This window comes from Bos javanicus, chromosome 14 (genome assembly GCF_032452875.1).
Source record: "Bos javanicus breed banteng chromosome 14, ARS-OSU_banteng_1.0, whole genome shotgun sequence".
NCBI lineage: Eukaryota > Metazoa > Chordata > Mammalia > Artiodactyla > Bovidae > Bos > Bos javanicus.
Genome location: NC_083881.1, coordinates 44,399,857 through 44,413,323, shown reverse-complemented (window position 1 = coordinate 44,413,323; position 13,467 = coordinate 44,399,857). Strand labels below are relative to the sequence as shown.

At 43.6% G+C, this 13,467-nt stretch overlaps 1 protein-coding gene across 5 annotated transcripts in view; it reads left to right on the top strand.

Moving 5' to 3' along the window:
• PAG1 (phosphoprotein membrane anchor with glycosphingolipid microdomains 1) overlaps window positions 1-13,467 on the top strand; it is a 155,494-nt gene that overhangs the window by 78,552 nt on the left and 63,475 nt on the right. The window contains exon 1 of one of the 5 annotated variants that reach the window (XM_061439072.1): window positions 2-12,392. The exons of the other annotated variants lie outside the window; for them this stretch is intronic. The gene's annotated coding sequence lies outside the window, so the exon portion shown is untranslated. Of the gene's footprint in view, window position 1; window positions 12,393-13,467 lie in introns of those variants that run through there. 5 annotated transcript variants of the gene reach the window in all.

The window sequence follows — 13,467 nt, the reverse complement described above, 5'->3', positions numbered from 1 at the left end:
ACCAGCATTGCAGATAGCTTGAAAAACAAAGCGACGACGTCAGCTTTTAATTTGCCTAGTGGTTAATGTTTATGAACAGCGTGATGCTTTCATAGATAGGCATTATTTCATTTGAGCCTCATATCAACCCTTTCAGGAGCTTCTGTCTCTTTTGGGAGCAGGACTCTGAGTGCCAGAAATGGGCAAGAGAAGAAAAGGCAGGTGTCATACCTCAGTTCCTCAGCTGCTGTTATTTTGCCCAGCCCCTGATGCTTGCTTGGCCTTAGCAGAGTGTCCTTGGTACCACACTGATTTGTCTCTCAAGCTAAACCTTTCAGACTTAACAAACTTGTTTCATCAGCTGTCCTAACTAATTTTAAAGGATCACATAAGTCAGCAAACTGTATTTATCCATGTTATTTATTTTTTAAATGGAGTGGTCCTTTGAGCAATGACAAAAAGCTGGGTAAATAAAGGGGATGCTGCTGCTGCTAAGTCATGTCAGTCGTGTCCGACTCTGTGCGACCCCATAGCCGGCAGCCCACCAGGCTCCCCCATCCCTGGGATTCTCCAGGCAAGAACACTGGAGTGGGTTGCCATTTCCTTTTCCAGTGCATGAAAGTGAAAAGTGAAAGTGAAGTCGCTCAGTCGTGTTCGACCCTCAGCAACCCCATGGACTGCAGCCTATCAGGCTCCTCTGTCCATGGGATTTTCCAGGCAAGAGTACTGGAGTGGGGTGCCATTGCCTTCTCCAAATAAAGGGGATAGGTTGTGCTTTTTCAGGGGGTCACCAACAGTAGCTTACAAAATAAAAATGCAGTATTTCGGAAATGATATAATTTTATCATCTGTGATACTAATGTATTTGGGATGCTAAAGGTATGAAATACTGTCAGCTGTGAGTAATGAAAGAAGGGGCCTCCCTGGTGGCTCAGCTTTAAAGAGTCTGTCTGCAATGCTGGAGATGCAGGTTCGATCCCTGAGTAGGGAAAATACCCTGGAGGAGGGCCATGGCAACCCACTCCAGTATTCTTGCTTGGAAAATCCCATGGACAGAGGAGCCTGGTGGGCTACAGCCCATAGAGTCACAAAGAGTTTGTATACCACTGAAATGACTGAGCACACACGCACGCAATGGAGGAAGGGCTGTAGAAATGGGCTTCGAATCCCAGGCAGCCTCTGAGGTATCACCCTGATACCAGGGCTACAAATATTGGCTATAGTTGTTCACAGGAAGAAATAGCTGTTATTATTTCACTAATTGATTGCATGCAAACCCTCGCTTCTCCATTTGGGGGGAAAAAGCCAAGAAATTATCACTAAACACACTACCTGAGAGAAGTAGGAGGACAATAAGGAAGTTGTTCAGTGATATATGTTCCCTTTTTACAAGTTTCCAGACACTACATGACAAAACTGTTACCCTCCCCCCAAAGTCATCACAGAGCTATGAAGTGTACGCGGGGAGTGGGGATGTAAATTAGCGCCTAAGGTAAACTGAGGGCCACAAAGCTGCCCTGAGAGTCCCTTGGCTTTTCAGGGACCACACTCTTGGGCTGAGCCCTGTTCCAGCAACACAGGGGCCTGGTGAACAGGAGAGCGAGCCTCTGGTTGCTCATCCTGCGACATCTGAGGTTAGTGTGTGTACAACACACCGTTCGTCTTTTCCCCTTTATGTGGGTCTGTATAGATTTTCTTACCTCTACTACTTCTTAACCACAGGATAGTTACCATGGCAACACCTGTTGATGGCAGATGAAAAAGAAAAGAATGTAATTCTGCAGTGAGGAGGCTGCTACTGTATGTCTTTCCCTCTCTCACAGTTGTATTCAGGGGATGTCTTTGTTTCTTCTTCTTTCCAGGCTTGTGAGTGACCCGTTTTCTCCATTTGAACAGATTGATATAGAAACTGCTCTCAGCTGTTTCACATGGGAAGGTGCAGCCTTGTTAGCTCCTAGAGCGTTTGTTGTCTAATGATTTCTACTAACTGTGATAGAAATCTTATCTTTGTCTAAGGGATTTCAAAATCTTTTACTTTTTCTAAATCTTTAAAGCTTATTTTTCCTTTCTCTTTTTTTCTGTTTTTTGTTTTTGTTTATTAGTGTATAATTATAAAAGCTAATTTTATAATTAGTTTCTGCTGTACAACGATGTGAATCAGCTATATGTTTACATATCCCCTCCCTCTTGGACCTCTCTCCCACCCCCGCTCCTACCCACCCTCTTACCCCTCTAGGTCATCACAGAGCCCTGAGCTGAGCTCCCAGCACTATACTGCAGGTTCCCACTAGCAATCTGTTTTACGCCTAGTAGTGACGTGAGTCTGAGTGCACTCTGGGAGTTGGTGATGGACAGGGAGGCCTGGCGTGCTGCGATTCATGCGGTTGCAAAGAGTCGGACACGACTGAGCGACTGGACTGAACTGAACTGAACTGAAGTGTATTTATGTCAAACCTAATCTCCTTTTTTCTTATTTCCTTCTTCTCTTTCCCCTTCCTGCCTTACTTAACCAAGTAGATGGACTTACATTCCTTCTTTGACCAGACACCCAAACAGAGGGCCACAGTAAGTAAAGCCCAGATTTTACATCTTACTTAAAATGCCATTAGCCTAGAGATCAAAACAGAGAAGAAAATAAAACCTGGGTTATATATAATGCCAATTAGTTCTATGGTCAGATTAAAGGAAATATATTATAGATAGTAAATAAATTGAAGAGACTTTAAAAAAAAGAAAAATAGGTGGCACTAGTTGTAAAGAACCCGCCTGCCAGTGCAGGAGGTGTAAGAGACAGGGGTTCAATCCCTGGGTTGGGAAGATCCCCTGGAGGAGGAAATGGCAACCCACTCCAGTATTCTTGCCAAGATAATCGAGTGGACAGAGGAGCCTGGCGGGCTACAGTCCATATGGTTTCAAAGAGTCAGACATGACTGAAGGGACTTAGCACTCTCACCTTAAAAAATAACAGTGTACTGAAGAGCAGTCATGTGTGATCAGTTCCTAGTGTCTTCACACAGAAACTTACCTATATCATCAGTAGTCCATATTTAAATGGGCATTTTGGCATGCCTCCTCTGAATGCATCATTGCAGGAGAATCTTTGAATGCAATGTAAAAACATAAAAGGCACCAACTCTGGAGCCAGGTTCATATGATGAGGGAAACATGCACAGGTAGCTTCTGTGGCCCATGGTGAGGCTGGAGCTACAGATCTGGAGGTAATGAAAAGTGGTTCTGGTTCAGCCTCTGCCTTACCCAGCTGTGTGATCACAGCTGGGCCTCAGCTTCCTTGTGGCTAAAATTAGTTGAGCTGAAATATTGCAGAGTTTCTTTTCACTCTAAAACTACATTACTCTAACTCTGAAATATGCACAAGTGCTAGACAATAAAGCAGGGCAGACTTAAGGACGAATTCAAGGAAAAACACGAATGACCCCAGAGTCAAAGAAAATAAACGGAGCTATGACATCAATCTAAAGAGATGTCCCAGTAAAGCGAAAGAAAAAAAATCCCTAGGAATTTTGTTAAGTGAGATTCTTAGAGAATTCTCTCCGAACTTTCCTCAAGATTAAAGAAATGATTGAAAGTTTCCTCTAATTCTGCTTCATGATGTTTGAGTAATCAGTCCTTCAGTCTATTATTGACAACAATGTTTAAAAATACAAATTCCTTCTTTGAAGCTGTATCATGAATTACGTGATCCTGCTTGTGAGTGCAATGTTCACTTGAATCATATTCTTAGGGAATCCTCTCAGAATTTTCCTCAAGATTAAAGAAATGACTGAAACTTTTCTCTAACTCTGCTTCATGATGTTTGAATAGTCAGTTCTCAATCTATTATTGACAACACTGTCTAAAAAATACAAATTCCTCCTTTGAAGTTGTATCATGAATTATGTGAACCTGCTTGTTATTTCAATGTTCACCTGAATTCATATAATGAAGAAATGGGCTTCCCTGGTGGCTCAGGTGGTAAAGAATCTGCCCACAATGTAGGATACCCCGGGTTCGATCCCTGGGTGGGGAAGATCCCCTGAAGAAGGGAATGGCAATCCACTCCAGTATTCTTGCCTGGGGAATTCTGTGGACAGAGGAGCCTGGCGAGCTATAGTCCATGGGGTTGCAAAAAGTCAGACTCAACTGAGTGACTAACACACATACACAGTGAAGAAATAACTCCAGTGTAGCTGCTGGGTTGCTGTGTAAACTTCTTGATATGAGAAGCCAAAGTGATAAATGCTGCCTTGCTAACACCTTAGTCCTATTTATTATTTTTTTCAAATTTCTTATTGGAGTATAGTTGATTTACAGTGTTATGTTAGTTTCAGGTGTATAGCAAAGTGATTCATATGTGCATATATATATATGTGTGTGTGCGCATGCTAAGTTGCTTCAGTCATGTCTGACTCTTTGTGACCCCATAGACTCTAGCCTGCCAGGCTGCTCTGTCCATGGGATTCTCCAGGCAGGAATACTGGAGTGGGTTGCCATTTTCTTCTCCAGGGGATCTTCCCGGCTCAGGGATCGAACCCGTGTCTCATGTCTTCTGCATTGGCAGATAGGTTCTTTGCCACTAGTACCACCTGAGAAGCCCGTATATATATATAGAAACTTGGAAAACATTTTTTCATGTACTAGTTCTATTCATTTCCTAGAATCACCATAATAAAGTACCACAGACTGCATAGCTTCGTGCGCATGTGCTCAATTGCTCAATCATGTCTGACTCTTTTTGACCCCATGGGCTGTAGCCCACAATGCTCCTCTGTCCATGGAATTTTCCAGGCAAGAATATTGGAGCTGGTTGCCATTCCCTTCTCCAGGGGATCTTCCCAACCAGATGGAACCTGATTCTCCTGCATCTCCTGCATTGGCAGGTGGATTCTTTACCACTGAGCCACCTGGGAAGCCTGGGTAGCTTAAACATCAGAAATGTATTCTAGATCTAGAAGTGTATCCTAGATCAGGGTGTCAGCAGGGCCATTTTCCTCCTGAAGGTACTAGAACAGGACCTGTTGCAGACCTCTCTCCAGCTCTTGGTACATCCTTGGATGGTGGCAACCTACCTCCAGGCTTCCCAGGGTGTTCTTCCTATGTGCATCTCTCAAATTTCCCCTTTATAAGCACCAAGTCACCCCCCTGCACACCCCTTTGAAACTCAGAGACTTTACAGACAACAATTTTTCAATAATGGGGTAAATAGCCAGAGCTCAAGTGTGACCTGTGCTCTGACCCCACAGAGCTGTTGCTTCAGGTCAACACAGACCTCACAGCCAGCTCTTCAGAACCTTAAGAAGAGAGGGAAGGGCCCTTTCTGTCTTGAATAACTCTGAGGCTAGGACTCCTAGCAGTAGGTGTTTTTCTGTGAATTTTTGAACCTTGAATGTACACGTGGGCAAACCTCAGGTCTCTTTCCTCAGCTTCCTACGCAAGAAGAAGTCTTCTTACATTCCCGCCCCCCGCCCACCACACTCCTGCCCACCACCAAACACCTATACACCCATTTGCACAACTTCTTCCAGAAAATATCGGTGATCAGCAACCCTCCACCTTCGCCACCCCTTGAGTGGTCCCAGGAGGAGATAAAACAGTGGTTATTCCTCATCAGGACATGTTCAGAGGCTGATCTTGGGCTCTGGGATAAACAACAGCAGTGGCCTGCTGGCTACCCAGTTAAGTATCCATCATTAGGCAGAACCTAGCCAAAGCTATAGGCTAAATATATAGCAGCCTAAGACTCAGTCCAAAAGACAGTTTCCCAGATACACAGAGTGGGAGGGAATGGAGTCATATTTACTTTTTTTTTTTTAGCAAAGAAATACCATTGAAAGGTAAATAAGGACATGAATGAATGAATGACCTTTTTGGTTGCCTGGGTTATTATTCCCTGTTTATTTACATTGGCTAGGATGTCTTTAAATATTTTTTAACTTCCCATTCATAAACTAACCTTTAGAGGAGTCAGTTTATTTTCTGTTTGCTGAAGCAAGATTTAAGTTCCGAAACTAAGCTTTTTAATGTTAGCATTTATGCTACCTTGCTTTTTGTTCAGATATTTGAAAGGCATGCAGCTTTCCTTAAATACATTAAATTTGCATAACAAAGTATTCTGATTTTAGCCACCAAGAAAGGATTTTTTTCACTGTTGAGTGCTTTGGTCATTTTTATTTTTTCTCTGTTAATATTGAAACTGCAAGAAATTCATGCCCAAGCCTTGCTCCCTTGGGATGCAGGCTTACAGATAAGGCTTATAGTAAAAGGTGTCATTTTAAGCCTCTTTCCAAGTGACAATACTAACGAAAAAGAAGTTTTTGTTAATAATAATGTCATTTATTAATGTCTAATAAAATGTCATTTATTAATGACTCAGTATATGTATTATTACTGTATCTATGCTTCCCTGGGTTCCTTATATTGTAGATAGTATAAGGATCTGTGTTGAAGGATTTTCATCTTCCGTTCCCTTGAATATAGTCTTCTTGGAAAGGGGATTATTTTCATCAAACCACCCACACCAGTGAAGGGGATTTTCAGAAGGAATTATTTTCCCAGTGTCATAATCTTTTTGATGCTTTAAAAAAATCCTTTTTTTTTTTTTTTCCTTCATCTTACCTGCAGAGTGGTCTCTCTTTGACATCTCTGTGAGCCACTCTTCCTTGCCTTTTCCATTTTTTTTGTTCTCAGTAAGGAAAACAAAATCCCAGAAAACACTCTTTTCTTAATGGACTGTTGCTTTGCATACACTGGGGATTTCAGCTGTTAGATTGTGTGAAAATGAAGCAAGAGACATCAGATGGTGTGACGACTAGAAGTGTTAACATGGTAAATACCAGGAAGGCTGGAAGTGTGAGCTAAAGCAGTCTGAGGTGAGGGGGGCGGGGGGAAAAGATGAGACAGCTGGGAGAACCAGCAAGAAAAATGGCCAGAAAACATGAGGGAGCTCAACAAGAGAAGTGCAGCCCAAGGAAAATAAGAATGCAGGGGAAGGAAGCATCATAAGTTATGTTTTTCCAATATTCACAGTGTGCATGCGTGCTAAGTTGTGTCTGACTCTTTTCGACCCCATGGACTGCAGCCCGCCAGGCTCCTCTGTCCATGGGATTCTCCAGGCAGGAACACTGGAGTGGGTTGCCATTTCCGTCTCCAGGCTTCACAGTATACCTTAGCCCATATAATTGCTGTACCATTGAGCGTATGTAGTTTTGAGTACTATGTACACATACCATTGAGTACTATGTAGTTTTCTTGGAGCACTTCAGTGAAAGGCTCAATATTGAAATTTTAACAGAAGAATATGTCTTTGTTTTGAGGTTGATATCTATTATACTGACAGTTTTTTTAAACCCATTATAGAATTCAGCAGAATTAATAACAAATAGCACATATTTGTTTAGAGATATATTTGATTCTTTAACCAAAAGGGTATCACATTGCTAACATTTAATATTTGGACAAAGACAGGGTATGATGTATAATGAACTTGATTAATAACTGGTTTTGTAAGTCTGTCGAGAGGAAACAGCAAATTGCTCTCTTCCTGGAAAAGTTTCTGTTATTTGAACCTAGGGCTTCCCCAATGGCTCAGCGGTAAAGAGCCTGCCTGCAAAGCAGGAGACACAGGTTGGATCCCTGGGTCAGGAAGATCCCCTGGGGAAGGGAATGGCAACCCACTCCAGTATTCTTGGCCTGGGAAACCCCATGGGCAAAGGAGCCTGGCAGGCTAGAGTCCATGGGGTTGCGAAGAATCAGATACGACTTAGCAGCTAAACAACAACAGCAATTTGAACCTAATCCTGTTCTAGGAAACATGAGGACTCACTTGGGTAAAACACTAGAAATAAGCATGGCCCAAAACTGGGTGAGATGGCTAATATAATAACAAATGAAGGAAACAGAATTGGAGAACATCTTGACATTGAACACAGTGACCTAAATCTAAGGCAGATATAGCACAGGGATGTCAAGAGCACCTCACTACCACTGCCACCAATTAACTTGCAAAAAGGCAGTAAAGAGAGATCTTTAGTCCCCTGGGGCGGGGGAGATGATACATGAAGAGGACCAAGTTGGGAGGACACCGAGAAGGTAGGAGGAGACATGCTGGGGGCTGAGTCTTTCAGTTTTTGACATTCTCTTATTCGAAGGCAATTCTCCAGATGAATTAGCACTGCACCCGTGAAGAGGAGCACAGGACTCTTACATGTGTCAGTCCAGATACTACACTTTTATTTAGAAAACCTAATCTGTCAAAGCTATGGTTTTTCTAGTAGTCTTGTACAAATGTGAAAGTTGGACCATAAAAGAGGCTGAGTGCCGAAGAATTGATGCTTTTAAATTGTTCTCCCTATAGCAGGAAATACTTCAGATGTTTAAACCTACCCACAGTGTGTAAGGCTTCCGCCCATCACGTTCTAAGTCTTGCCCACAGTCGTCTTGCTCAGTGCTGACTGAGTGTTGGTTGAATTTTGATCTCCCACGCTAAGAATGGTATTGCGTCAATGCTGACCACTGGGATGACCTCACCGCTACATTCCAAGTAGCCTTCCTTACCATCCAGATGTAAGATCCGGTATCCCAGGCATGACTCCAGTTTCCCAGGAGACTCACTGCTGGGTCTTCTAAGTTTAACTCTTTCTCTTCCCATCTGTCTCAGTGTCTGGAACTCATAATCTACTTTGGATACCATGATCTATCATGATCTTGCCAAGAATTGTGCCTCTTACCCTGCCTCCTTGCCCAGTGGCAAGATTCTGTAGCCATGACTGGACCTCAAGGACGGTAGCAGGCACCTTCCTGATTCCCCGGCTTGTTGCTCCTTGCTGTGAGAGCTCTGCTGTCCCTGTGATAGCTGGGTCCTGAGAATTCCCCTCCCACCATCCCTGAAACCCAGATGAGGATGATTTCCTAAATCAGATCGAGGTTATCTTGTCCATCAGATGTTGTGTTTGGTTCCTGAGTTGCGTTTTGCAGCTGGATTGGGCTCTCTGCCTACTCTGCTCTCGTGAGCAGGCCTGGCCAGGGCTCAGCTCCTTTCTCTTTGCAGCCTTTGTTCTCTTTGGGTCATACTAACGGGTGAAAGGGTTAGTCACTCAGTCAGGTCAGACTTTTTGCGATCCCATGGACTGTAACCAGCCAGGTTCCTCTGTCCATGGGATTCTCTGGGCAAGAGTACTAGAGTGGGTTGCCATGCCCTCCTCCAGGGGATCTCCCCTACCCAGGGATCAAATCTAGGTTCCCTGTATTGTCAGCAGACTCTTTACTGTCTGAGCCACCAAGGGAGTGAGTCATGCGAAAAATGAAAGTGTTAGTCACTCAGTCATGTCCGACCCTTTGTAACCCTATGGACTCATGTCTGACCCTTTGCGAGCCTATGGACTGTAGCCCACCAGGCTCCTCTCTCCATGGAATTCTCTAGGCAAGCATCCTGGAGTGGGTAGCCATTCCCTTCTCCAGGAAGCGAACCAGGGGAGTGAGTCACGCTAGATGATACTCAAAACTACACTCTTTGAAATGGAGAAGGGGACACTCAAAGGCAGGAGAACAGGGCTTTCTTTAAATATGTGTCTTTAAGTATTTTCGATGTTGCCCTGTAGAACAGTACTGGACTTGTCCTGCATAACCCTAGAGATTAGAACCAGGACTCAAACTAGTCTACAGCCACAAGCCTTCCTTACCCCTAGCTCAAACCTAACAGTGCTTCCCAGATACAGAAAGGGATTCCTTCTCAAAGCCTTTCTTTTGATTTATTTATTTTTTGGCTATGCTGTGTCTTCATTGCTGTGCGGGATTTTCTCTAGTTGCAGCAAGTGGGGGCTACTCTTCATTGCAGTGTGAGGGCTTCTCTTGTTAAGGAGCACGGGCTCTAGACTGTGTGGGCTCAATAGTTGGGGTGCAAGGGCTTAATCGCTCCAGGGCATGTGGGATCTTCCCAGACTAGGGATCGAACCCATGTCTCCTGCATTAGCAGATGGATGATTCACTACTGAGCCACCAGGGAAGCCCCTAGACACCTTTCATTATGGGAGGGAATCCATGATAAGCTGGAATAGCATGTTGAGGTTTTGTTTATTGGTTTATTTCCGTTTTGCTGCAGTTGTTTAATCACTAAGTCATGTCCAACTCTTTGGGACCCCACGGACTGTAGCCCGCCAGACTCCTTTGTCTACGGGATTTCCTAGGTAAGAATACTAGAGTGCGTTGCCATTTCCTTCACCAGGGGATCTTACTGACCCAGGGATCAAATCCACATCTCCTTAATTGGCAGGCAGATTCTTTACCATTGGGACACCAGGGAAGCCCTTATTTCCACTAGAACATGGATAGGCTAGTGTTTACTTAGCTGGCATTTGCACATGTGCTATATTGCCGTGGTAATACGTCGATCATGAGAGACCTACAGTCCTACTCCTTTTTCTGTCTTCAGGGACTGCAAGTGAGAGCAGCTTCATTACTGTAATATCCTGGAGTCTGCTCTGATTTTTAAAAACTCACTCAAACAGTGAATAAATATTGAGTGATTATTGTATCTTAGGCACCGTGATTCATTGCTTAGAGCATTTAACTGCTATTTTTAGCTGAGTATATTTTGACATTGCACTCACGAGCTAGAAGTTACAGACATTGGAGAAAGGGTTCAAGTATCAATTGAGGTTGGATTTATAGGTCACCTTTAAATTTCTTTTAAATTTGAGAATTATTCATTGAACTCCTTGAGTAAACGTCTCCCTATAAAGGAGCTCCTTGAATCTAATCTCATATTGACTAGATGTCTGGCCTGTCAAGCTTGAATTTGGGGTTGAGTTGCTCAGATCTGTACTACCAGATCCCAGTATTTATCTACCCAGATCGCAAGGTTTGCTAACGGTATCATCACTGCTGCCCTAGGAGGGGCTGTAGGGCATAGTTTTCAAGAAGTGTTCCTCTCCCTAAACCTCCTTTCAGCAATGGCAACTGGGCCAGGCCATCTGTCAAGTGTTTAACCAATCCCTTGGGGGTCACAGTGGCCCAGAATCCAAATTCTATTTTAGCTCCTCTAAGAGGCTTTAGCTAGAATGAGCCTTCAGGTTAGTCACCAAAATTCAAGTCAGTCCTAATGAGGTGGGTAAACCTGGAGCCTATTATACAGAGTGAACTAAGTCAGAGAGAGAAAGACAAATATTGTGTATTAACACATGCATATGTAATCTAGAAAGATGGTGCTGATGAACCTATTTTCAGGGCAGCAATGGAGATGCAGACCTAGAGTACAGACTTGTGGACACAGTGGGGAAAAGAGAGGGTGGGTCGAGCTGAGAAAAGAGTGTGGAAATGTATACATTTTGCCATATGTAAAATAGATAGCAAGTGGGAATTTGCCATGTGACACAGGGAGCTCAACCCAGCGCTCTGTGACAACCTAGAGGGGTGTGATGGGGTGGGGGATGAGAGGGGGTTCAGGAGGGAGGGAACATATGTATACTTGTGGCTGATTCATGTTGATGTATGGTAGAGGCCAACACAATATTGTAAAGCAATTATCCTCCAATTAAAAAAAAAAAAAGGGAAAAAAAAAACCAACATGAATTCCCAGAGTCCATTTGTTGGAGCCTCTTATGAATGACCTCATCCGTGTTAAGACCCTGGTTAGAGTCCCCATGAGAACTATCTGTCAGAGAAGCTGGTGGAGAAGAAGTGCTGAGCTTGGCTTCTGCTGATTTAGTGTGTGTGGTGGTGGGGCGGGGTGGGAGGCAGTCATAGTTGAGTAGATACCTGGTTTCAGAAACCCTGAAATTCCATTTAGCAGAAAAAAGAAGTCAGCGTGGAAAAGATAGGATTTCTGTTTGACTAGATCAGTCATCGTTTGCAGTAATTAGCTGCTGTCCACACTCAGAGATAGTCACGGTCTGAGATGGGACCTGAAGGAAAACTTGGTCCACACAGAAGTATATTCAGGTTGTCTCAGTCAGACTGTGGTAGTTTTCAGTGGAGCTGGGTGATCCTGCTTTAGTGCAACAACTCCAGGGAGTCCAGCAAAAATTACACTTGGGTTTGCCCTGTGCTGTGTTCAGTCGCTTCAGTTGTGTCTGACTCTTTGCAGTCCCATGGACTGTAGCCCCTCAGGCTCCTCTGACCAAGGGATTTTTCAGGCAAGAATATTGGAACAGGGTGCCATTTCCTCCTCCAGGGGATCTTCCCGACCCTGGGATTGGACCTGCGTTTCTTGTATTGACAGGCGGATTTTTTACTACTGAGCCACCAGGGAAGCCCCATTTGGAGAAATGTCTACTCAAATCCTTTGCCTGTTTTTGGTTGGGTTGTTTGTCTTTTCATCATTGAATTATAAGAGTTCTTTGTATATTCTAGATAAAAGGTCCCCAACCTCTGGGCCACAGACCAGACCTTCGCAGGTTAGGAAGCAGGCCACACAGCAGGAGGTGAGCGACGGGAACAATGAAGTGTCATCTTTCTCACCATCGCTCACTCACGTTACTGGTTGAACCATCCCCTCCCGAATCTGTGGAAATACTGTCTTTCATAAAACCTGTCCATGGTGCCAAAAAGAGGTTGGGGACCGCTGCTTTATCAGATATGATTTGCACATATATTTTTTCAATCTTTGGGTCGTCTTTTCACTTTCTTGATCGTATCCTTTAAAACATAAAAAATGTTTTTGATTTAGATGAAGCTTAAATTATCTATTTTTCTTTAATTATTGTGCTTTTGGTATTACATCTAAAATACCAGTGCCAAATCTGAGCTCGTAAAGACTTACCCTTATGTCTTCTTCTAAGAGTTTTATAGTTTTAGCTGTTAAATTTAGGCATTTGATCCATTTTGAGTTAACTTTTCTATGCAGTCTGAGTTGAGGATCCAACTTCATTCTTTGGCATGGAGCTATCCAGTTGCCCCAAAATCTTTTATTGGAAAGACTGTTCTTTCCGTATTGAATAGTCTTGGCATCTTTGACAAAAATGAATTGGCCATAGATATGCGGGTTTATTCCTGGATACCGAATTCTGTTCCATTGATCTAGATGTCTATCCTGTGCCAGTACCACACTGTCTTGATTACCTTGTTTCCTGGAATGTTTCTAACTGGTGAAATGCATGTTCTGAAAATGCAAAATTATGTACCACTTTTATGTTATTAAATTAGCGGTCAAATAATGTGTTCAGTTTTAAAATCAGACTCCTTACTCCTGTCTCAGAGAAGGCAATGGCACCCCACTCCAGTACGCTTGCCTGGAAAATCCCATGGACGGAGGAGCCTGGTAGGCTGCAGTCCATGGGGTCGAGAAAGAGTCGGACACGACTGAGCGACTTCACTTTCACTTTTCACTTTCATGCATTGGAGAAGGAAATGGCAACCCATTCCAGTGTTCTTGCCTGGAGAATCCAAGGACGGGGGAGCCTGGTGGGCTGCCATCTATGGGGTCGCACAGAGTCGGACACAACTGAAGCAACTTAGCAGCAGTAGCAGCAGCAACTCCTGTCTAGTAATACAGATAGC